This window comes from Nerophis ophidion, linkage group LG02 (genome assembly GCF_033978795.1).
Source record: "Nerophis ophidion isolate RoL-2023_Sa linkage group LG02, RoL_Noph_v1.0, whole genome shotgun sequence".
Taxonomy (NCBI): Eukaryota; Metazoa; Chordata; class Actinopteri; order Syngnathiformes; family Syngnathidae; genus Nerophis; species Nerophis ophidion.
In genome coordinates this window covers 61909903-61933543 of record NC_084612.1, presented here as the reverse complement: position 1 = coordinate 61933543, position 23641 = coordinate 61909903, and the positions used below count along the sequence as shown (strand labels likewise).

Below are 23641 nucleotides of genomic sequence, written 5' to 3'. Positions count from 1 at the left end.
GGACCAAACTCACAGGCATTACAAACATAGCAGCTAAAATCATCGGCCTACCCACACCCAACATTTCAGACTTAAACCACAGGTTCACCACTCGACTGGCAAACACAATAGTCCAGGATATCAGTCACCCACTACACAAATACATAATCCCACTACCTTTAGGGCGCAGGTACAGAACCTAGCCGACCCATCGGATAAAGCCTGTAAATGTGTTGGTCATGTATGATGTCTTTTTGTTATTTTTGTTTTGTGATGTGTAATGTCTATATGTTTGAATGTACGGCAGTGAAAATGAATTTCCCCAACGGGGACCAATAAACCTATATTTAAATCTAAAATCTAAATCTAAAACATATGGGTGTAGTGAGTTTACATTATTCACCCAAGGAACTTTAGTTATTTCACGGGACACATTTCCGGCGGATGAGGAGATGCTGCTCCGTTATTGATTGAAGTAAAGTCTGAATGTCATTAAAACAGTTAGCGCCACCTTTTGACACTTCTTCCACTCCCGTCCTTGCACGCTACACGGCTACAACAAAGATGATGGGGTAAGGACGCTGCCGAAGGTGAACCACGTAAATAAGACCGCCTTTTAATGCGTCCTATAATCCGGTACGCATAATATATGAAGAAAGATTTTTTTTAAAAGATCTTTCATACATCGGCAGTGCGCCTTATAATCCGGTGCAGCCTATGGTCCGGGTAATACGGTACATTTGAATGCATTATGGGTACCCGACATAAAATTTGAAAACTGCTGATCCGAAAGGACAAAAGTTGTGGTATATTTCCGCACGAGCGTATTCAGACTGCACGAAGAAGAAGGTTTAAGGAAAAGTAGGACAGCGGGCATGAGGCCTAGAAAGAAGGACTAGAAATAGAATGGGATGTTAGTCTATCTTTGAATTGGCCTGTCTACTGGGAGATAAGGTGCGATTGAAATGGCCGGCTATAGTGGAGCAGCTCAATCAAGCTGTTACGGGAACAAAAGGAAAGGATTAGAAAAGATTCACCGGTAGCCATTTTAGCCTCTGGGATTCACGTTATGTTGTCAAAAAGGCCTCATCTGCTCCGTCGTGGAGGTTGAAATGTTGCTTCAATGCCTCGGAAACAATAGTGAGAAGAAGCACAAGTAGGGTCCAGACCTGGGTCATATTGGTCCGTTTTTTTTTTTTTCTGAATCACGTTTTTTTTTTTTTTTATGCTTTTCCAATCAACCTCAACTGCTCCTGATTTGCTCCAATCAATAACCTGACATTTCGAATGGCAACATAAGAAGTATTAAAGCAACAGCTAGTACAGATGGACATGTGCTGCACTGAGCATGAAGAGATGGCACGTGCGCTAACGGGACAGAAATGTCAGGACAGGAAAATGCAAAAAAAAAAAAATGCAAAAATGCAGGAAAACATCAAAGAAGATGATGAAGTTGTTGTGCCACAGCAAGCACGTCCAAATATGCCTTTGGAGACTTAGTTTGGTGCACTGGGAGGCAAGAAAAGACAAGGGCCTTGCACAAACTGTTCCCTCAAACTTGGACAAATACAATAGAGTCGGCAACCCAAAATGTTGAAGGAGCCATATTGGACCTAAAATACAAAAACTAATCTGTCTGGAGCCGCAAAAAAATGAAAAGCCGTATATAAGTGTTATAATGAAGGCAACACATGACATACAGTAAGTGTCTATATTGGCTATAATAGCCTACTATCAAAATGACTTTTAAAGTCTTATATAAGTGTTATAATGAAGATAATGACGAAAGCGTCTATATTAGCTATAATAGCCTACTATCAAAATGACTTTTAAAGTCTTATATAAGTGTTATAATGAAAGCAACACATGACGCAAGTGTCTATATTAGCTATATTAGCCTACTATCAAAATGACTTTTTTAAGTCTTATATAAGTGTTATAATGAAGGCAAAACATGGTAAAAGTGTCTATATTAGCCTACTATCTAAACGACTTTAAAAGTCTTATATAAGTGATATAATGAAGGCAACACATGACGCAAGTGTCTATATTAGCTATGAATAGCCTACTATCAAAATGACTTTAAACGTCTTATATAAGTGTTATAATGAAGGCAACACGACGCAAGTATCTATATTACCTATAATAGTCTACCATCAAAATTATATTTTAAGTCTTTTATAAGTGTTAAAATGAAGGCAACACATGACGCAAGTCTCTATATCAGCTATAATAGCCTACTATCACAATGACTTAAAAAGTCTTATATATTTGTCATAATGAAGACAACACATGACGTAAGTGTCTATATTAGCTATAATAGCCTACTATCAAAATGACTTTAAAAGTCTTATATATTTGTCATAATGAAGACAACACATGACGTAAGTGTCTATATTAGCTATAATAGCCTACTATCAAAATGACTTTTAAAGTGTTATAATGAAGGTAATGACGCAAGCGTCTATATTAGCTATAATAGCCTACTATCAAAATGACTTTTAAAGTCTTATATAAGTGTTATAATGAAAGCAACACATGACGCAAGTGTCTATATTAGCTATATTAGCCTACTATCATCATGACTTTTTTAAGTCTTATATAAGTGTTATAATGACGGCAACACATGGTAAAAGTGTCTATATTAGCCTACTATCAAAATGACTTTAAAAGTCTTATATAAGTGATATAATGAAGGCAAAACATGACGCAAGTGTCTATATTAGCTATGAATAGCCTACTATCAAAATGACTTTAAACGTCTTATATAAGTGTTATAATGAAGGCAACACGACGCAAGTATCTATATTACCTATAATAGTCTACATCAAAATTATATTTTAAGTCTTTTATAAGTGTTAAAATGAAGGCAACACATGACGCAAGTCTCTATATCAGCTATAATAGCCTACTATCACAATGACTTTTTAAGTCTTATGTAAGTGTTATAATGAAGGCAACACATGCTGTAAGTGTCTATATTAACTATAATAGCCTACTATCAAAATGATTTTTAAAGTCTTATATAAGTCTTATAACGAAGGCAAAACATGACGTAAGTGTCTATATTAGCTAAAATAGCCTACTATCAAAATGACTTTTAAAGTTTTATATAAGTGTTATAATGAAGGCAACACATGACGCAAGTGTCTATATTAGCAATAATAGCCTACTATCAAAATGACTATGTGTCGCAGGCTGAAGCAAATCTTCGTTGATAGAAATTTAGAAACTTAACATTTATTCGGCACATTTTTACAACATTAGAAACCATTAGTAAATCGGAGGCTACTCAGAAGGTGAGATAACTCCTGGAAATGACTGGTTTTTAACGGCCAAAGGTATAGATGTGTGTGTCCTAGTTGAAGGAAACGGCAGGCGATATCTTCTTCTAATGGACTTACTGTATTACAATCTTTGGCAAGCTTGGTAATGTTTTCTGTGGTCTGGAACAACATGGCCCACAACTATCTGAAATGCAGCCAATTTTACATACTGATAATGTGTCATGAGACATGCAAATATAAATTATACACAGAGGATAAAAGTAAAGGATATTAAATGAGCTCAAATGTAGTAACAAACGATGCATAATGATGGAATATGTACATACAGCTAGCCTAAATAGCATGTTAGCACTGATTAGTCTGCAGTCATGCACTGACCAGATATGCCTAATTAGCACTCCAACAAGTCAATAACATCGACAAAGCGCACATTTTGTGCATTCACGCACAGTATAAAACATTTGGTGAAAAAAATGAGCATGGAAGATTTTACATGTAAACAAACTGTGGTGTCACAATCCACACTATGGTGAGTTCAAAAACTGCCAAAATTATTAGGACAAAACGATGTCCGCCAAACAGTATCATCAGGGAAGCATACACACAAACATATTAAACAGTGGTAGTTCTAACAAATTGAAAGGTTTGTCTTACATTTGTCCTCAAACAAAAAACCCACTAAAACAAAATATTTTTCCCCCCCATCATTCTCCATTTTCCATATTTTAAAAAAAATGTTCCAAAGTCAACTGTCAGCTTAATTACAAGAAAATGGAAGAGTTTGGGAACAACAGCAACTCAGCCACAAAGTGGTAGGCCATGTAAACTGACAGAGAGGGGTCAGCGGATGCTGAAGCGAATAGTGCAAAGAGTTTGCCGACTTTCTGCACAGTCAGTGGCTACAGAGCTCCAAACTTCGTGTGACCTTCCAATTAGCCCACGTACAGTACACAGAGAGCTTCATGGAATGGGTTTCCATGGCCGTGCAGCTGCATCTAAGTCATAAATTGCTAAGTCCAATGCAAAGCGTGGGATGCAGTGGTGTAAAGGTGGACTCTAGAGCAGTGGAGACGCCTTCTCTGGAGTGATGAATCACGCTTTTCCACCTGGCAATCTGATGGACGAGTCTGGGTTTGGAGGTTGCCAGGAGAACGGTGCATTTCGGACTGCATTGTGCAGAGTGTGAAATTAAGTGGAGGAGGAATTATGGTGTGGGGTTGTTTTTCAGGAGTTGGGCTTGGCCCTTTAGTTCCACTGGAACCCTAACCCTAACCCAGGATACCAAAACATTTTGGACAATTCCATGCTCCCAACCTTGTGGGAACAGTTTGGAGCGGGCCCCTTGCTCTTCCAACATGACTGTGCACCAGTGCGCAAAGCAAGGTCCATAAAGACATGGATGACAGAGTCTGGTGTGGGTGAACTTGACTGGCCTGCACAGAGTCCTGACCTGAATCCGATTGAACACCTTCGGGATGAATTAGAACGGAGACTGAGAGCCAGGCCTTCTCCACCAACATCAGTGTGTGACCGCACCAATGCGCTTTTGGAAGAATGGTGGAAAATTCCTATAAACACACTCTGCAACCTTGTGGACAGCCTTCCCAGAAGAGATGAAGCTGTAACAGTTGCAAAAGGTGGACCGACATCATATTGAACCCTATGGGTTAAGAATGGGATGGCACTTCGACTTCATATGTGACTCAAGGCAGGTGGCAAAATACTTTTGGCATTATAGTGTATGTGAAAGGTATCAAACCAACTGTGACATACTGTGCTGCAAAAGCTATCGGTGGGCACCAAAAATGTTGATCCCTATCATACCCTTCTAGGCACCTTTGTTATGAAGGTGCCACAATAGTGCAGTATCCAAATGGACAGAAAGGGGTTATAGAATTGTCTTCCTAAAATTAAAAGAAAAAGACTTATTGTAAGAAAATAATCCTAGATTCCATTTTCTTTTTGAAACATTAAAAGTTGTCACCTTGTTTTATTTTTCCTCATCATACCCGTTTGGCACCCAACCACAGTAGTACAGAAAGAGGTTATGAAATTGTCAAAATTGTGGTTCTAATACGAATAATCAAGAGTCATTGTGTGATTATAATTTTATATTCAAATTTTATTTTGCCGTATCACCTGCATTGTTGTCCTCATTATACCCGCTTAGGCACTCTGCTTGTGGTGTACCACATCTATTTTATTTGGCATTTCAAAATTGTGAGGGGTAACAAAATATATTTTTCTTGCCATAAAGTCATAATCTGCCTCTTCCTCTTCCTGACCCTTACTTCCCATCAGACATCTAATTAGGTTTTTCATTAACCCCTTAATAATGGCCTCACTGTCAGGCTTGCCCTTGACAGTTTGTTTGTTTTTTAGTTTTTCCTTTGTGTGTGTGTGTGTGTAGTATTTCCTGTCCTCAGTTCCTGTCAGCACTCTTATTTTGTCTGTTTCCTGTTTGTTTTTTCCCCTGTGCGCGGTTTCCCCTCAGCTGCGTCTGATTGGCACCTGGCCACACCTGGTGTCAATCAGCGCGATTCCTATTTGAACCTGCTTTGTCTTTCGCTCGAGTGCTGGATTATTGTCGTTGCTACTTGTCGTTGCTACCTGTCGTGTCGTATCATATCTTGTCAATGCAGCGTTGCGGTAAGCTATATTTGATAGCGGTTTGTAGCTTACTGTCTTTTGTTCCCTGCTTCCAAGTTTGTTTTCATATTATAATTACAACTTCTCTTTCTTGCTCGATACCTGCTAGCTTCCACGCTAGGCCTTTTTGTTTGTTATCCGTCTCGTGCGTGCTTTTTGTTGTACCCCTTTGGTTTGTTCTTGTTTTAGTATTTTTATTAAATCAGGTTTTCTCACTCCATGCCTGCCTCCATCTCTGCATCTTGGGGTTCGTCACAAACTAACTTTAAAACTCACCCTGTATTAATAACAAAATGTTGGTCTGAAACCCTCATCATACGTTTTTAGGCACCCATCTAATGGAGTATCAGACTTCCACCATGCTGGCAATTTAATATTTTACTCTTTTTGTTGTTGTTGATGTGCATTTTACAAGTACATTATCAAAAATTATCAAAAAGAGTCCAACCTCATCATACCCTTTTATGCACTCAGCGAACGGGGTTCCACATTGCCACCGAACCGTACAATTTGGTGCATTACTCTCTTTTGTTTTGCATTTTTACTCGCACTTTATAAATAGAAAACAGGGGGCACCAAAATAGTTGACCCTTATCATACCCTTTTAGGCATCCCAATGATAAGGTGCCAACCACAATGGTGGAATACCTAAAAGGCTTGAAGTAGGATACACTGTTGCTATAGAAAATATCAATAATAAGGATTCAGAGGTAACTAAAACCGTATTTTCAGTTTTGGTACTTTTTTAATTTGCATTTTTATGATCAAAAGTTAAAAATAGTTTCACCCTCATCATACCCGTTTAGACGCCCAGTTAATTGGGTTCTAAATTTCTATTATGATGTCAAGCTTGATACTTTACACGTTTTTGTTTCGCGTTTTTACATGTATCTTATCAAGAGTTGTCAGGGCACACCAAAATAGTTGACTCCTTATCATACCCTTTTAGGCACCCCACAGTGGTTGAGTACCTACAAGGCTTGAAGTGGGATATATAGCTATTTAAACAGAAAACATTAATAATTGGGATTCAGAAAGAACTAAAACCTTGTTTCCAGTCCATGTTCTTTTTTGTTTTGCATTTCTATGATCGAAAGTTTAAATTAGTTGGCCCTCATCATACCCTTTTAGACACCCAGCTAATGGGGTAGCATTTTTCCACCATGATGTATGGTTTGGTACGTTACACTTTTTTGTTTTGCGTTTTTGCATGTACATTATCAAAACACTTTAGGGGACACCAAAATATTAGACACTCAGCATATCCTTTTAGGCACCCCAATGAAAGGGTGTCAACTACAATGGTCGAGTACTCAAAGGGCCTACAGCAGGATATATAACTGTTAGGATAGAAAATATCAATGATAAGAATTCAGAAAGAACTAAAACTTTATTTTCAGTCTTGGCTTTTTTTAAATATCCATTTTTATGAACAAAAGTTAAAAACCCTCATCATACCCTTTTAGACGCCCAGCTAATTGGGTTCCACATTTCTATTAATGCTGTCCAGCTTGGTACATTACACTTTTTGGTTTGGTGTTGTCACATGTACCTTATCAAAAGTTGTCAGGGGACACCAAAATAGTTGAGCATTATCAAACCCTTTTAGGCACCCCACAGTGGCCGAGTACCTACAAGCCTTGAAGTGGCTATTTAAACAGAAAATATTAATAATTGGGATTTAGAGAAAACTAAAATCTTGTTTCCAGTCCATGTCCTTTTTTTGTTTTGCATTTCGACGATCAAAATGTGAGAATAGTAATCCCTCATCATACCCTTCCAGGCATCAACCACAGTTTTCTTCTAACACGTCGTTATTTTTGCACCCTTATTCCCCAAAAATGTCTCTGTCAAACACGAGAAAAGTGAACTTAACCCTTTTGATTAGTTTTTACCTCCGTTTCTTACGGTTTGTTGAGTCAGCACTGGATTGATACGTGAGTACGTGATACCTCGGTGAGTTTACATGTGTTTTATTTTGTTCAATCCCAGTGACTTAATCCTGGCTTTGTAGATACACTGGAACGAAGTCTAAACTAGAGATGTCCGATAATATCGGACTGCCGATATTATGGGCCGATAATTGCTTTAAAATGTAATATCGGAAAATATCGGCATCAAAAAGTAAAATGTATGTCTTTTTAAAACGCCGCTGTATGGAGAGGTACACAGACGTAGGGAGAAGTACAGAGTGCCAAAAAACCTTAGAAGGCACTGCCTTTGCGTGCCGACCCAGTCACATAATATCTGCGGCTTTTCACACACACAAGTGAATGCTCCACATACTTGGTCCAAAGCCATACAGGTTACACTGACGGTGGCCGCATAAACAACTTTAATTAACACTGTTTAAAATATCCGCCACACTGTGAACCCACACCAAACAAGAATGACAAACACATTTCGGCAGAACATCCGCACCGTAACACAACAGAACAAATACCCAGAACCCCTTGCAGCACTAACTCTTCTGGGACGCTACAATATACACCTCCCCCCCCAACCCCACCTCATCCGCCTCATGCTCTTTTAGGGAAAGCATGTCCCAAATTCCAAGCTGCTGTTTTGAGGCATGTTAAGAAAAATAATGCACTTCAATAATAAATATGGCAGTGCCATGTTGGCATTTTTTTCCATAACTTGAGTTGATTTATTCTGGAAAAACCTTGTTACATTGTTTGACGCATCCAGCGGGGCATCACAACAAAATTAGGCATAATAATGTGGTAATTCCAACACTGTATATATCGGTATCGGTTGATATCGGGATTGGTAATTAAGAGTTGGACTATCAGATATTGGCAAAAAAGCCATTATCGGACATCTCTAGTCTAAACTCATTGTGTTTTTAAAGCCGCACCAATTTCTGCAGAACTTTCAACAAACTTGCATTTTGCCTTAGAGTTTGTAATTTGTAAGTTTTCATAATTTTTGTATTTTTTGGCCAAAGTAAAACAAAGAGAACAACCTGGGGTTGTCTTCATTTTTAAGTTATCATGCCATGATTTTGGCGATTACGGTAATACATTTTCCTCCATGCCGGCCTTGAATGAGTTTGACACCTCTGATTTAGACTGAAAATATTAATAATTGGGATTCCTTGTTGAGGGGTTCCGGTTTGGTGGCCGCGGAATTAGGTCTCTGCTTTTTGCAGATGATGTGGTCCTGATGGCCTTATCTGGCCGGGATCTATAGCTCTAAGCAGATCGGTTTGCAGCCGAGTGTGAAGCGACCGGAATGAGAATCAGCACCTCCAAGTCCGAGTCCATGGTTCTCGCCCGGAAAAGGGTGGAGTGCCATCTCCGGGTTGGGGAGGAGACCCTGCCCCAAGTGGAGGAGTTCAAGTACCTAGGATTCTTGTTCGGAAGTGGGGGAAGAGTGGATCGTGAGATCGACAGGTGGATCGGTGCGGCGTCTTCAGTAATGCGGACGCTGTACCGATCCGTTGTGGTGAAGAAGGAGCTGAGCCGGAAGGCAAAGCTCTCAATTCACCGGTCGATCTACGTTCCCATTCTCACCTTTTGGTCATGACCGAAAGGATAAGATCACGGGTACAAGCGGCCGAAATGAGTTTCCTCCGCCGGGTGGTGGGTCTCTCCCTTAGAGATAGGGTAAGAAGCTCTGCCATCCGGGAGGAACTCGAAGTAAAGCTGCTGCTCCTCCACATCGAGAGGAGCCAGATGAGGTGGTTCGGGCATCTGGTCAGGATGCCACCTGAACGCCTCCCTAGGGAGGTGTTTAGGGGACGTCCAACCGGTAGGAGGCCACGGGGAAGACCCAGGACACGTTGGGAAGACTATGTCTCCCGGCTGGCCTGGGAACGCCTCGGGGCCCCCGGGAAGAGCTGGACAAAGTGGCTGGGGAGAGGGAAGTCTGGGCTTCCCTGCTTAGGCTGCTGCCCCCGCGACCCGACCTCGGCTAAGCGGAAGAAGATGGATGGATGGATGGATGGATGGATGGATTGATTCCTTGTTTCCAGTCCATGTCCTTTTTTTTGTTTTGCATTTCTATGATCGAAAGTTAGAATAGTTAACCCTCATCATACCCTTGCAGGCACCGATTAGAGTTTTACAACAGGGATGGACAAATGTCCGCATGTCTTGGGGGATCGTAAAGGTCTGATTGATCAGACATGTCAAAAAAAATCATTGGCTGGATGTCCGCATGCTGTCATCCAACGAAACCATCAGAAAAAACACATTTAAGCGTATAAAAAAAAAAAAAAAGGCATGGAGGCGATTTGACCTCTATGACCCTCAATCTTTACGGTTTACATAAAACCACAATGCAGGAGAAAAGAAAAAAAAAAACAGTGGTCTTGATGGCCAGGCGCTGGACCTTATTATGCTTAAGGTCACGCTGCCTTCCCAGCTTGCCAATAGAAAGGACGGATAATCAATCAATCAGTCTTCAGCCTGTCTTAACAGTGAGCTTTAAATGGACGCCAAGTCCAGTGAAGAAAACCATTCAAAGGCATTGCCAAGTGTCAGTCGCTCTCTCACACACACACACACACACGTACACACACCTGCACTGGCGACTAGAAAGGATGCGCAGCAATGCAGCACCGTGCATGCATGATCTCACAGCCATGCAACAGGACCGCCGCCTACTTACATGACATCAAGGTTACAGTACAGTCGCCCACGGTCTTGCAATCCACCTGTGAGCACACCGACACATGCGGCGCCGACGGTGGTGGCAGCGGCGGACTAACCACCACGGCAATTTGTGTGTGTGTGTGTGTGCGTGTGTGTATGTGTGTGTGCGTGTGTGTGTAGGTGTGTGTGTGTGTATGTATGTGTGTGTGTGGAGACTGGCTGGGAGCAGCTCTCTCTCTCCCTGTGCTGCTGCCACCTCAGCTGGGGCCGTCTCAACGCACAGCCTGTACCATGTCGGCGGACAGCGGGGGGTGCTGTGTGTGTGTGTGTGTGTGTGTGTGTGTGTGTTCTTGTATTTCTGCATCAGCAAGAAAAACTACCGTTCGTATGAGGACTGGTGAACAAGTTAGGACCGAAATCCTGGTCCCAATACTTTAAAACCATTGCATCTAATGGAGAGCCAAATACCAGAGTCCGTGAACATTGCTCCAAAGTCGGGATATTTTTGTTGTTGATTTAATGCGCATGCATAAGTAAGTGTTGACAGGTGCAAAGGCAGCAATATATGATAAAACAAGACCTAAGGAAGCACTTCCCGATTCATCCCCCCCAAAAAAACAACTGATTTTACGACTTTCGGAGCAGACGTCCCATATGTGACCATACGATGAACAAATACAGTACGGTACAAAGACTATGGTGACCATTAACAGTTAGCTTCTACAGCTCGCTTGCCCAAAGTGCGGTACAGGGGCCATCTGTGGTCCGTGACTCGTTTGTCATCGGCCTTAAGCACGTTACAAAAAACAAAAATAGAGATCTCATTTGCAGCCCTGGTGGTGAAATTTATCAAAATGAGAGTGGTCCCAAAAAGGAGGATTTTTTCAAATTGACTGTGTGTCTGTTGTAAAAGTGCAACCCCTCTGGTTAACATATGAAATAACAAGTGCGTGTAAGAAATGTAAAAGTGCCCCCTTTGGCCATTTTTTAAAAATAAATAAATATGTATATAGAGACATACTGTAATAACGAAGTGAATAATGAAGATTAAAAACCACAAACAAAAAATTCAAAAGATAAAATAACTACAAGCTTACCTTTTTTATATTTGCATAGTATTTATATATTATTAATGATGTAAATACAAGTCTTTATATATCCAGAAACGGTGGTCCTTAAGAGGTAGGCATTTTTCGGAGGTCTCAAGAAGGTAATAAATACAAGAATGTGTGTTTCTGTGTGTGTTCTTGTATTTCTACCCTTCTTGAGACATCATCTAAGAAAAGTACCGTCATATAAGAACAGGTTGAACAAGTTTTGACCGAAATCATGGTCCCAATACGGAAAAACCATTGCATCTAATAGAGAGCCAAATACCAGAGTCCGTGAACATTGCTCCAAAGTCTGGATTTTTTTTTGTTGTTGATTTAATGCGCATGCATAAGTAAGCATTGACAGGTGCAAAGGCAGCAATATATGATAAAACAAGACCTAAGGAAGGACTTCCGTATTCATCCCCAAAAAAACCCAACTGATTTTACGACTTTCGGAGCCGACGTAAGACAACCCGTGTCCCATATGTGATCGTAGGATGAACAAATACACTAAGGTACAAAGACTATAGTGGCCATTAACAGTTAGCTTCTACAGCTGGGTTGTCCAAAGTGCGGCACAGGGGCCATCTGTGGTCCGTGACTCGTTTGTCATCGGCCTTAAGCACGTTACAAAAAACAAAAATAGAGATCTCATTTGCACCCCTGGTGGTGAAATCTATCAAAATGAGGGTGGTCCCAAAGAGGAGGATTGTTTTCAAATTGACTGTGTGTCGGTTTTAAAAGTGCTCCCCCTCTGGTCAACATATGAAATAACAAGTGCGTTTAAGAATTTTAAAAGTGCCCCCTTTGGCCATTTTTTTAAAATAAACAAATATGTGTATAGAAACATACTGTAATAACAAAATAAAAAATTATGAAGATTAAAAAACACAAACAAAAATTTCAAAAAACTAAATAACTACAAGCTTACCTTTTTTATATTTGCATAGTATTTATATATTATTAATGATGTAAATACAAGTCTTTATATATCCAGATACGGTGGTCCTTAAGAGGTAGGCATTTTTCGGAGGTCTCAAGAAGGTAAAAAATACAAGAATGTGTGTTTCTGTGTGTGTTCTTGTATTTCTACCCTTCTTGAGACATCATCTAAGAAAAGTACCGTCATATAAGAACAGGTTGAACAAGTTTTGACCGAAATCATGGTCCCAATACGGAAAAACCATTGCATCTAATAGAGAGCCAAATACCAGAGTCCGTGAACATTGCTCCAAAGTCTGGATTTTTTTTTTTGTTGATTTAATGTGCATGCATACGTAAGCGTTGACAAGTGCAAAGGCAGCAATATATGATAAAACAAGACCTAAGGAAGGACTTCCCTATTCATCCCCAAAAAAAACCAACTGATTTTGCGACTTTCGGAGCCGACGTAAGACAACCCGCGTCCCATATCTGACCGTAGGATGAACAAATACACTAAGGTACAAAGACTATAGTGGCCGTTAACAGTTAGCTTCTACAGCTGGGTTGTCCAAAGTGTGGCACAGGGGCCATTTGTGGTCCGTGACTCGTTTGCCATCAGCCTTAAGCACATTACAGAAAACGAAAAATAGAGAGCTCATTTGCACCCCTGGTGGTGAAATCTATCAAAACTAGGGTGGTCCCAAATAGGACGATTTTTTACAAATTGACTGTGTGTCGGTTTTAAAAGTGCTCCCCCTCTGGTCAACATATGAAATAACGAGGGCGTGTAAGAAATTTAAAAGTGCCCCCTTTGGCCATTTTTTTAAATAAATAAATATGTATATAGAGACATACTGTAATAACAAAGTAAATAATGAAGATTAAAAACCACAAACAAAAAATTCAAAAAATAAAATAACTACAAGCTTACCTTTTAATACTTGCATAGTATTTTTATAATATTAATGATGTGAATACAAGTCTTACATATCTAGAAAGGGTGGTCCTTAAGAGGTAGGCATTTTTCGGAGGTCTCAAGCAGGTAAAAAAATACAAGAATGTGTGTGTCTGTGTGTGTTCTTGTATTTCTACCTTCTTGAGACATCAACTAAGAAAAGTACCGTCTATATAAGGACAGGTTGAACAAGGTTTGACCGAAATCATGGTCCCAATACGGAAAAACCATTGCATCTAATAGAGAGCCAAATACCAGAGTCCGTGAACATTGCTCCAAAGTCTAGATTTTTTGTTGTTGTTGATTTAATGCACATGCATACGTAAGCGTTGACAAGTGCAAAGGCAGCAATATATGATAAAACAAGACCTAAGGAAGGACTTCCCTATTCATCCCCAAAAAAAACCAACTGATTTTACGACTTTCGGAGCCGACGTAAGACAACCCGTGTCCCATATGTGACCGTAGGATGAACAAATACACTAAGGTACAAAGACTATAGTGGCCATTAACAGTTAGCTTCTACAGCTGGGTTGTCCAAAGTGCGGCACAGGGGCCATCTGTGGTCCGTGACTCGTTTGTCATCGGCCTTAATCACGTTACAAAAAACAAAAATAGAGATATAATTTGCACCCCTGGTGGTGAAATCTATCAAAATGAGGGCGGTCCCAAAGAGGAGGATTGTTTTCAAATTGACTGTGTGTCGGTTTTAAAAGTGCTCCCCCTCTGGTCAACATATGAAATAATAAGTGCGTTTAAGAAATTTAAAAGTGCCCCCTTTGGACATTTTTTTTTAAATAAACAAATATGTATATAGAAACATACTGTAATAACTTGAAGTAAATAATGAAGATTAAAAAACACAAACAAAATATTCAAAAAATAAAATAACTACAAGCTTACCTTTTAATATTTGCATAGTATTTTCATAATATTAATGATGTGAATACAAGTCTTATATATCTAGAAAGGGTGGTCCTTAAGAGGTAGGCATTTCTCGGAGGTCTCAAGCAGGTAAAAAAAATACAAGAATGTGTGTTTCTGTGTGTGTTCTTGTATTTCTACCCTTCTTGAGACATCATCCAAGAAAAGTACCGTCATATAAGAACAGGTTGAACAAGTTTTGAACGAAATCATGGTCCCAATACGGAAAAACCATTGCATCTAGTGGAGAGCCAAATACCAGAGTCCGTGAACATTGCTCCAAAGTCTGGATTTTTTTTTTGTTGATTTAATGCACATGCATAAGTAAGCGTTGACAGGTGCAAAGGCAGCAATATATGATAAAACAAGACCTAAGGAAGGACTTCCCTATTAATCCCCATAAAAAACAACTGATTTTACGACTTTCGGAGCAGACGTAAGACAACCCACGTCCCATATGTGACCGTACGATGAACAAATACACTACGGTACTAAGACTACAGTGGCCATTAACAGTTAGCTTCTACAGCTGGGTTGTCCAAAGTGCGGCACAGGGGCCATCTGTGGTCCGTGACTCGTTTGTCATCAGCCTTAAGCACATTACAGAAAACAAAAAATAGAGATCTCATTTGCACCCCTCGTGGTGAAATTTATTAAATGAGGGTGGTCCCAAAAAGGAGGATTTTTTCAAATTTACTGTGTGTTTGTTTTAAAAGTGCAACCCCTCTGGTCAACATATGAAATAACAAGTGCGTGTAAGAAATTTAAAAGTGCCCCCTTTGGCCATTTTTTTTAATAAACAAATATGTATATAGAAACATACTGTAATAACTTGAAGTAAATAATGAAAATTAAAAATCACAAACAAAAAATTCAAAAAATAAAATAACTACAAGCTTACCTTTTTTATATTTGCATAGTATTTATATATTATTAATGATGTAAATACAAGTCTTTATATATCCAGAAACGGTGGTCCTTAAGAGGTAGGCATTTTTCGGAGGTCTCAAGAAGGTAAAAAATACAAGAATGTGTGTTTCTGTGTGTGTTCTTGTATTTCTACCCTTCTTGAGACATCAACTAAGAAAAGTACCGTCATATAAGAACAGGTTGAACAAGTTTTGAACGAAATCATGGTCCCAATACGGAAAAACCATTGCATCTAATAGAGAGCCAAATACCAGAGTCCGTGAACATTGCTCCAAAGTCTGGATTTTTTTTTTTGTTGATTTAATGCACATGCATAAGTAAGCGTTGACAGGTGCAAAGGCAGCAATATATGATAAAACAAGACCTAAGGAAGGACTTCCCTATTCATCCCCATAAAAAACAACTGATTTTACGACTTTCGGAGCAGACGTAAGACAACCCACGTCCCATATGTGACCGTACGATGAACAAGTACACTACGGTACTAAGACTATAGTGGCCATTAACAGTTAGCTTCTACAGCTGGGTTGTCCAAAGTGCGGCACAGGGGCCATCTGTGGTCCGTGACTCGTTTGTCATCGGCCTTAAGCACATTACAGAAAACAAAAAAATGAGATTTCATTTGCACCCCTGGTGGTGAAATCTAACAAAATGAGGGTGGTCCCAAAAAGGAGGAATTTTTCAAATTGACTGTGTGTCGGTTTTAAAAGTGCAAGCCCTCTGGTCAACATATGAAATAACAAGTGTGTGTAAAAAAATTGAATTACTCCCCTCTGGCCAACATATGTAATAACAAGTGTGTCCATCCATCCATTTTCTACCGCTTATTCCCTTTGGGTTCGTGGGGGGCGCTGGTGCCTATGTCAGCTACAATCAGGTGGAAGGTGGAGTACACCCTGGACAAGTCACCACCCCATTGCAGGGCCAACACAGATAGACAGACAACATTCACACTCACATTCACACTCACATTCACACACTAGGGCCAATTTTAGTGTTGCCAATCAACCTATCCCCAGGTGCATGTCTTTGGAAGTGTGAGGAAGCCGGAGTACCCGAAGGGAACCCACGCATTCACGGGGAGAACATGCAAACTCCACACAGAAAGATCCCGAGCCTGGGATTGAACCCAGGACTACTCAGGACTTTCGTATTGTGAGGCAGACGCACTACCCCCTTTTCCACTGTGTAAGAAATTGAAATCCGCCTCCTTTGGTCAAAATTAATTAAAAAAAAAAAATATATATAGAGAGAGAGAGAGAGAGAGAGAGAGAGGGGGAGAGAGAGAGAGAGACATACTGTAATAACTTGAAGTAAATAAAGAAGATTAAAACCAATTACAACCAATTTAAATAAATGAAGATATGAAATAATCCTAAATGAAATACAATGACTTGGTTTATATTATTGTATATACTAGGTCAGGGGTGCCCATTACGTCGATCGCGAGCTACCAGTCGACCGCGGGGGGTGTGTCAGTCGATTTCCAGCCAGGCTTTTAAAAAAAAAATAGACCTAAAAATTAGTGATCATCAATCTTCACCAAGACGTCACTTAAATGACATTCACAGTACCGGAGGGTCTTGTGAGATGACGCTGGCTGCTGCCAGATCATTATTATGAAAATATGACCGAGAGGAAGGCGAGAAACACTTTTTATTTCAACAGACTTTCGCGCCGTACCTTCCGTCAAAACTCTAAAGGCCGACTGCAGGCAGTATGAAGCAGGGCTTTTATTGTGAAGATAGGAAATGTGCAGTCGGCCTTTAGAGTTTTGACGGAAGGTACGGCGCGAGAGTCTGTTGAAATAAAAAGTGTTTCACGCCTTCCTCTCTGTCATTTTTTCATAATAATGAACTGGCAGCAGCCAGCGTCATCTCACAAGACCCTCGGGTGCCGTGAATGTCAAGCAAGCTACGGAATTTGCCGCCAATGTTTTTCTTGTAAAGTGTATGGAAGCTGGATGAATTAGATGCCAAAAACCAACCACGTTCATGTGGTATTGTACAGAAAGGACAACTTTTTTTCTCCTCCATTTGAAAATGTGGGCGTTATCATTACTGTCTGATTCCAATCAATTCAAGTCATCAGAATCAGGTAATACACCAACTTATATTCTTGTCTTCGTGAAAGAAAGACATCTATATATGTTACACATGCTTGTATTATCATTAAACACATTTAACTTGTTTACAAAAATGTATCTTTCATAAATAAATAAATATAAATGATATATATAAATGAGGTAGATCCCCTCGAGTTGGTCAATTGAAAAGTAGCTCGCCTGCAGAAAAAGTGTGGGCACCCCTGTACTAGGTCATAAAATCAGTGTCAGTTGAGTCGGTCCATAGGTTGCCCGTAGGGATTTTTAATGTCCAGCAGATGTCAGTATTTAGTGACACAGTATTGACACAGTACCAATACAGTTTTGCAATGTGTCAAAACGATACATGACGCCTCATCAACCCATCACCAGTGGAAAGCATGCTCAACAAACAAATTGTAACCTGTCACTCACCATGGCTCTGAATGCGTGGCTAAAAGAGTCAGGGTGGGGGCTGAGGGCTTTATGTAGGTGAGCACACCTGCTTTGACTAATTAGGCCTAATTTGGACCAAACCATTAGAGAAAGTAACTGGGTGTTGCTGGGGGACATTGGACATTTGAAAGTTGTGTTGTCTAAGCCTGAATACACGGTGTACAAAAGTACAATGTGAATACTTTTTAGACATGTGATGGTTATTTATGGTGTAAATTACAAAATAACGGTTTTGGTTTTTTTATTCCCCCTGTCAAATTGGTCCCAGCTTGTGGGCGGGGCTATGGACTATTTAACTGGGTAAAATGCCATTTTTCTGCCAGTCTGCTGTCTGTCACTGCCAGAGGAGGTTTTCTGTCCTGAGCAAGAGTTTGTGGGTGCTTTGTTTTCCTGTTGTTGTTCACTTCTTGACAATTTTTGGGATTTTCAATAAATGTTTGTAAACTGTGGCCAACTGCGTGCCTTGCCACCCTTGATTTGAAGTCTGGTTTGCAAAGGTTACATTACCTTCACCCGAGGCGGGGTGTGACACTAACCTTTTTCATATGTGCATAGTATGTATATATTATTAGTGTTGTAAATACAAATCTGTATATATCTAAAAAGAGTGGTCCTAAAAATATAGGCATTTTTCGGAGGTCTCAAGAAGAAAACAATACAAGTATGTGTGCGTGTGTGTGTGTTGCAAGGATTTTTCTCGTCATCATGGGTGTGAAATAGGTGAAAAAAACTGGACATTTAAAAGGTTTCAACGTGTAACAAGGCCCAAAGAAAGACGAAAGTATGGCAAGTTTTTTTTCCATCGTTTTCACCCAGAAAAGATAGTTGGCAACAAGTGTGTGTGTGTGTGTGTGTGTGTGTGTATAATAGGAGTACTATTAAAAGGTTGAATAATATACCCCATAGGTCAGGGATGTTTAACTGGCGGCCCGGGGACCAAATCCGGCCCGTGAATGGCACCCTATACCAGCCCCACCAAGGTCAGTTCAAATTCCTAAAAACACGTGAGTTCTCCTGTTCTATATGTGGATATTATATATATATACTGTATATATATATATATATATATATATATATATATATATATATATATATATATACATATACGTATATATGTACATATATATATATACACTGTATGTATATATATATATGTATATATACAAACATATACATACATAGACATTCATACATGTATAAATAAATATACATGTATATACATACATGCATGTATATACATACATAAATGTATATACAAACATACATGTATATACATACATGCATGTATATACACATGCATGTATATACACATGCATGTATATACACACATAAATGTATACACATGTACAGACATACATACATATATACACTACATACATATGTACACATATATATATACATACATACATACATACATACATACACACACACATATATATATACATATGTATAAATATACAAAATCAAAGGTAGTTAAAATGCAAAAAAGATTAAAAAAAATAATAAAAATCACAATAAATACAAAATATTCTATATATAAAACACATTTTAAAACTTTATTAAAATAAACAATTTTACACATAAATCCAGCCAGCGCAATTAAGGAAGATTTAAAAGTGTCGAGAGATGTCGCTCTGAGATTCAGACGCAGAGCGTTCCAAAGTTTAGGGCCTGCTCCTGCAAAAGCTCTGTCTTCTCTAGTCTTCAGTCTCGATCTTGGGCATTCTAAAAAGCACTGGTCAGATGACCTTGGAGCTCTGACCGGGGAATGCAGAATTACCAGGTCAGATATAAAAGGTGAAGCCAGCCCATTGAGGGATTTAAAAAAAACAAATAAACTCTTCAACCAAATTCTAAAAACAACGGGCAGCCAGTGGACAGAAGCCAGTACGGGAGTGATGTGGTCATGTTTCCTCGTTCCTGCCTTTTGGACCGGTTGTAAGCTGGTTAGTGCCAATGTATGTTGAGTTGGAGTAGTCTGAGCTGGATGTTATTAGTGCATGCAAGACTGTCTCTATAGCTTTTATGGGGAGGTAAGACTTTACCTTCTGGAAAAGTCTAAACTGGGAGAATGCAGTTTTTTACCACTGACCTTACTTACTTGTCAAGTTTAAAAAAGCATCAACACCAAGACTTGTTGCATAAGGAGGGCAGTATGATTATTTTGGACCAAAGAAAGAGATCGGGCTCGCCAAAAATGATTAATAGACATCCAGTCATTTACTTCTTGTACACAACGAAATAGAGCAGTTTTGGAATTAAAAGGTAAACATATCTGGACATCATCTGCAAAGAAATGAAAGATTATGTTGTTTCTTAAAAATGTATCCTAATGGGGGAAATGTAAGGGGAGAACAAAACTGGGTCCAAGGTTGACCCTTGAGGCACCCCACAAGTTAGAGGGACCTTTAATGGAGGTCGACAGTAAAAGACCTGTCCGTCAGACCGGATTGTAACCACTTTAGGACCGTACCTTTAAGGCCAACACAAGATTCAAGATGAGATATTAAAATGTTGTGATCAACAGTGTCAAATACTGCCGTCAAATCTAAAAGGATCAATACCGTTGAGCTACTATCGTCAGCTATTAAAAGAAGGTTATCAATAGCTTATTTCTCTGCTGTGATGAGATTTAAAACCTGATTCAAATTTTTCGCAAATCTCATTTGAAATAAGGTGGTATATACCACCTTATTTAGTATTTTTGATAAAAATGGCATCTTAGAAATTGGCCTGTAGTTTGACGACACCGAAGGGTCCAGGTGTGTGAGTGGGTGTGATGCGGGGGTGCTGTGGAAGTGGTAGAGCAGTGTGTTTTTGCGTCTGATTGTATTTGGTTGCAATGTATGTTTTGTGTTTTTCTATACTGTATTTTTCGGACTACAAGGCGCACTTAAAATCCTTTCATTTTCTCAAAAATAAATATTGCGCCCAATGTATGGAAATGTTCTGGTTGTGCTTACCGACCTGAAGCAATTTCATTTGGTACATGGTGCAATGATAAGTGTGACCAGTAGATGGTAGTCACACATAAGAAATGCATGTAGACTGCACTATGACTCAAGTAAACCCCAAAACCTTTAAATGTTCCATTGAAAATAACAAAGATTACACACGGTTCTAAAAAATCTGTCAAAATGTTTTAGTATGACTTTGAAGCCGCACCGCTTGTCGGCCCATTAAGGCTATCGTAGTCAGAGGTACAAGTATTACTATGGTGTGTGAATAAGGACCACAGAATTGTACCCATTAGCAGACATATTAGCTGGTGTTTTCTTTCACAATATTATGCACACCCAAGTTTTTGTACCTTCTGGTACCTATTGATGTGTATATAAGGTCTGCATAAGTACCGAAAATTTGCACACATCCGCCTTTGTAGTCCATGTCGACAGTAGTCTAATCTTCTTCTTTTTCACTATCTTCTTGTTATGGGACATTCATCCTCTGCTGTTGCCATTTTTAATATCAAGTAGTGTAAAGTTCCTACTTACATCTGTCAGTAAACTCGCCATGAAAGCGCTAAAAAAATACCGGTGTAGTGAGTGTAGATTATTCACCCAAGACATTTTTGTTATTCACGGGACACATTTCCAGCCTTGTTGTTGCACTAGTGAGCCATGGATGAGGAGATGCTGCTCCGTTATTGATTGAAGTAAAGTCTGAATGTCATTAAAACAGTTATCTTTTGACACTTCTTCCACTCCCGTCCTTGCACGCTACACCGCTACAACAAAGATGATGGGGAGAAGACAATGCCGGAGGTGAGCCACGTAAATAAGACCGCCCACAAAACGGCACATCCGGAAGCGACTGTCACAAAGCGGCTTGAAGAAAATCTCTAAAACATCATAGATGCAACAATTTGACCAAAGAACCACCATTACATGTTACGTAGATCACGAGGAAAATACTTAAATTAAGAAAAAAAAAATCACAATATGACCCCTTTAATGCACCTTGTAATCCGGTGCGGCCTATGGTCCAGAAAATTTGGTATTTGTGTTTGGACCCCCTTGAAAACAAGATGCTACAGCTCAAGCGGCTATTTTTAATTTGTATCCAAACAGAATTCATCTAGCTGATGTTGCCATGCTGTACAAAATCTGCCCGGGGCCTTCAGAATCAACAGTACGGGGCATTCGAGCATTGTAAGTGAACAGACATATACAGTTGATAGACAATTGCGATAGCCAATCAGATCACGAGGTGTTGTCAGTAAGGCCGTCTAGCTGGCCTCACCTAGAACGTGACTGCGGAGGGGGGCGTGGCCTGCGAGCCTGCCGCGAAACGGGGTGTGCCAGGACCAACCTCGAACACAGCGATAGGTGCGTCGATGGCCCAGGTGGGACTTGTTAGCTAATCACCTGTCGCCTTTATTAGGAGCAGCCGTGATGAAACGAGTAGTTGTAGTTGGAGGTGCTGTTGAGAGACATGGATGTGGGAAAGACACTGTACTGAAAAGCAAATGACTTTGCACCATTGGGTGAAAATAAAACAGTGTTATACCCAGAGTTCCGGGCTCTCCTGGCAGTGGTTGGTGGTCTGAGGAACCCACTAGAGGGCAACCTCTACACTGACATTTACGCATCCTGTGATTGGATACTAGCGGATGAAATTGAGAGCACATACAGTTGATAGACAGTTGCGATAGCCAATTAGATCACAAGTTGTTGACAGTAGTCTGTCTAAGTAGCCTGATGTTAACGATACTGTGATTGGATACTCACTTGTCATTCCAAAGTGAGTACCCAATCACCAGTTGCAACTTAGCAGGAAGCAAGAAGTGTTGGCCCACAAAGGAGAACAAAGCGTTGATTAGGTGGCAGATATATATTTGCAAGGCCATTTTCAAGAAGGATATTTAAAGAGAAACTACATCTTGTGAGACGACGTCGGCGATGAAATCTTGAATCAACCGACTACGAATAGTAAAATTAAGTTGTAAGTTCAAATATTTAATTTCTTTATTTTTTTTCACGTTTAATTTTTTTTGTTGCAATTTTAGTTTTGACAGTACCACATGAGATATGTTTTAATTGCCGATGCGGGTTTATTGATTTTTAAATGATTAAAAATGTACGGTTGGTAGAGTGGGGGTCCCAGCAACCTTAGGGCTCCTGGTAAAATCCCCATTTACCAACCTCGTCAAGTCCGTTGCGTCTTTGAGCAAGACGCTTCACCCTTGCTCCTGATGGCTCGTGGTTTGTTAAAGTTAAAGTACCAATGATTGTCACACACACACTAGGTGTGGCGAAATTATTCTCTGCATTTGACCCATCACCCTTGATCACCCCCTGGGAGGTGAGGGGAGCAGTGAGCAACAGCGGTGGCCACGCCCAGCAATCATTGGTGATTTAACCCCCTATTCCAACCCTTGATGCTGAGTGCCAAGCAGGCAGGTAATGGGTCCCATTTTTATAGTCTTTGGTATGACTCGGCCGGGGTTTGAACTCACAACCTACCGATTTTAGGACGGGCACTCTAACCACTAGGCCACTGAGTAGGGATTTTGCACGGCAGCTGCCGCAATCAGTGAGTGAATGTGTGTGTGAATGGGTGAATGTGGAAATAGTGTCAAAGCGCCTTGAGTACCTTGAAAATTAGAAAAGCGCTATACAAGCATAACCCATTTACCATTTAAATGCGCCAGAAAATAACCCGTTTTGTACACTCTTGATGTGTTTCAATGACCAGTGTCTGTAAATGTTTTTCTGTATTGTATTTCTCCAGCAATGGTCATGTGGTGACATAAATGA

At 39.9% G+C, this 23641-nt stretch overlaps 1 protein-coding gene across 5 annotated transcripts in view; it reads right to left on the bottom strand.

Annotated features, from left to right (window-relative positions):
* Window positions 1-23641, bottom strand: part of atp2b2 (ATPase plasma membrane Ca2+ transporting 2) — a 342244-nt gene that overhangs the window by 255489 nt on the left and 63114 nt on the right. For 2 of the 5 annotated variants that reach the window (XM_061888058.1, XM_061888049.1), the window contains exon 1: window positions 10533-10767. The exons of 1 other annotated variant lie outside the window; for it this stretch is intronic. The gene's annotated coding sequence lies outside the window, so the exon portion shown is untranslated. Of the gene's footprint in view, window positions 1-10532; window positions 10768-23641 lie in introns of those variants that run through there. 2 more of the 5 variants (XM_061888045.1, XM_061888035.1) reach the window with 2 other exon arrangements.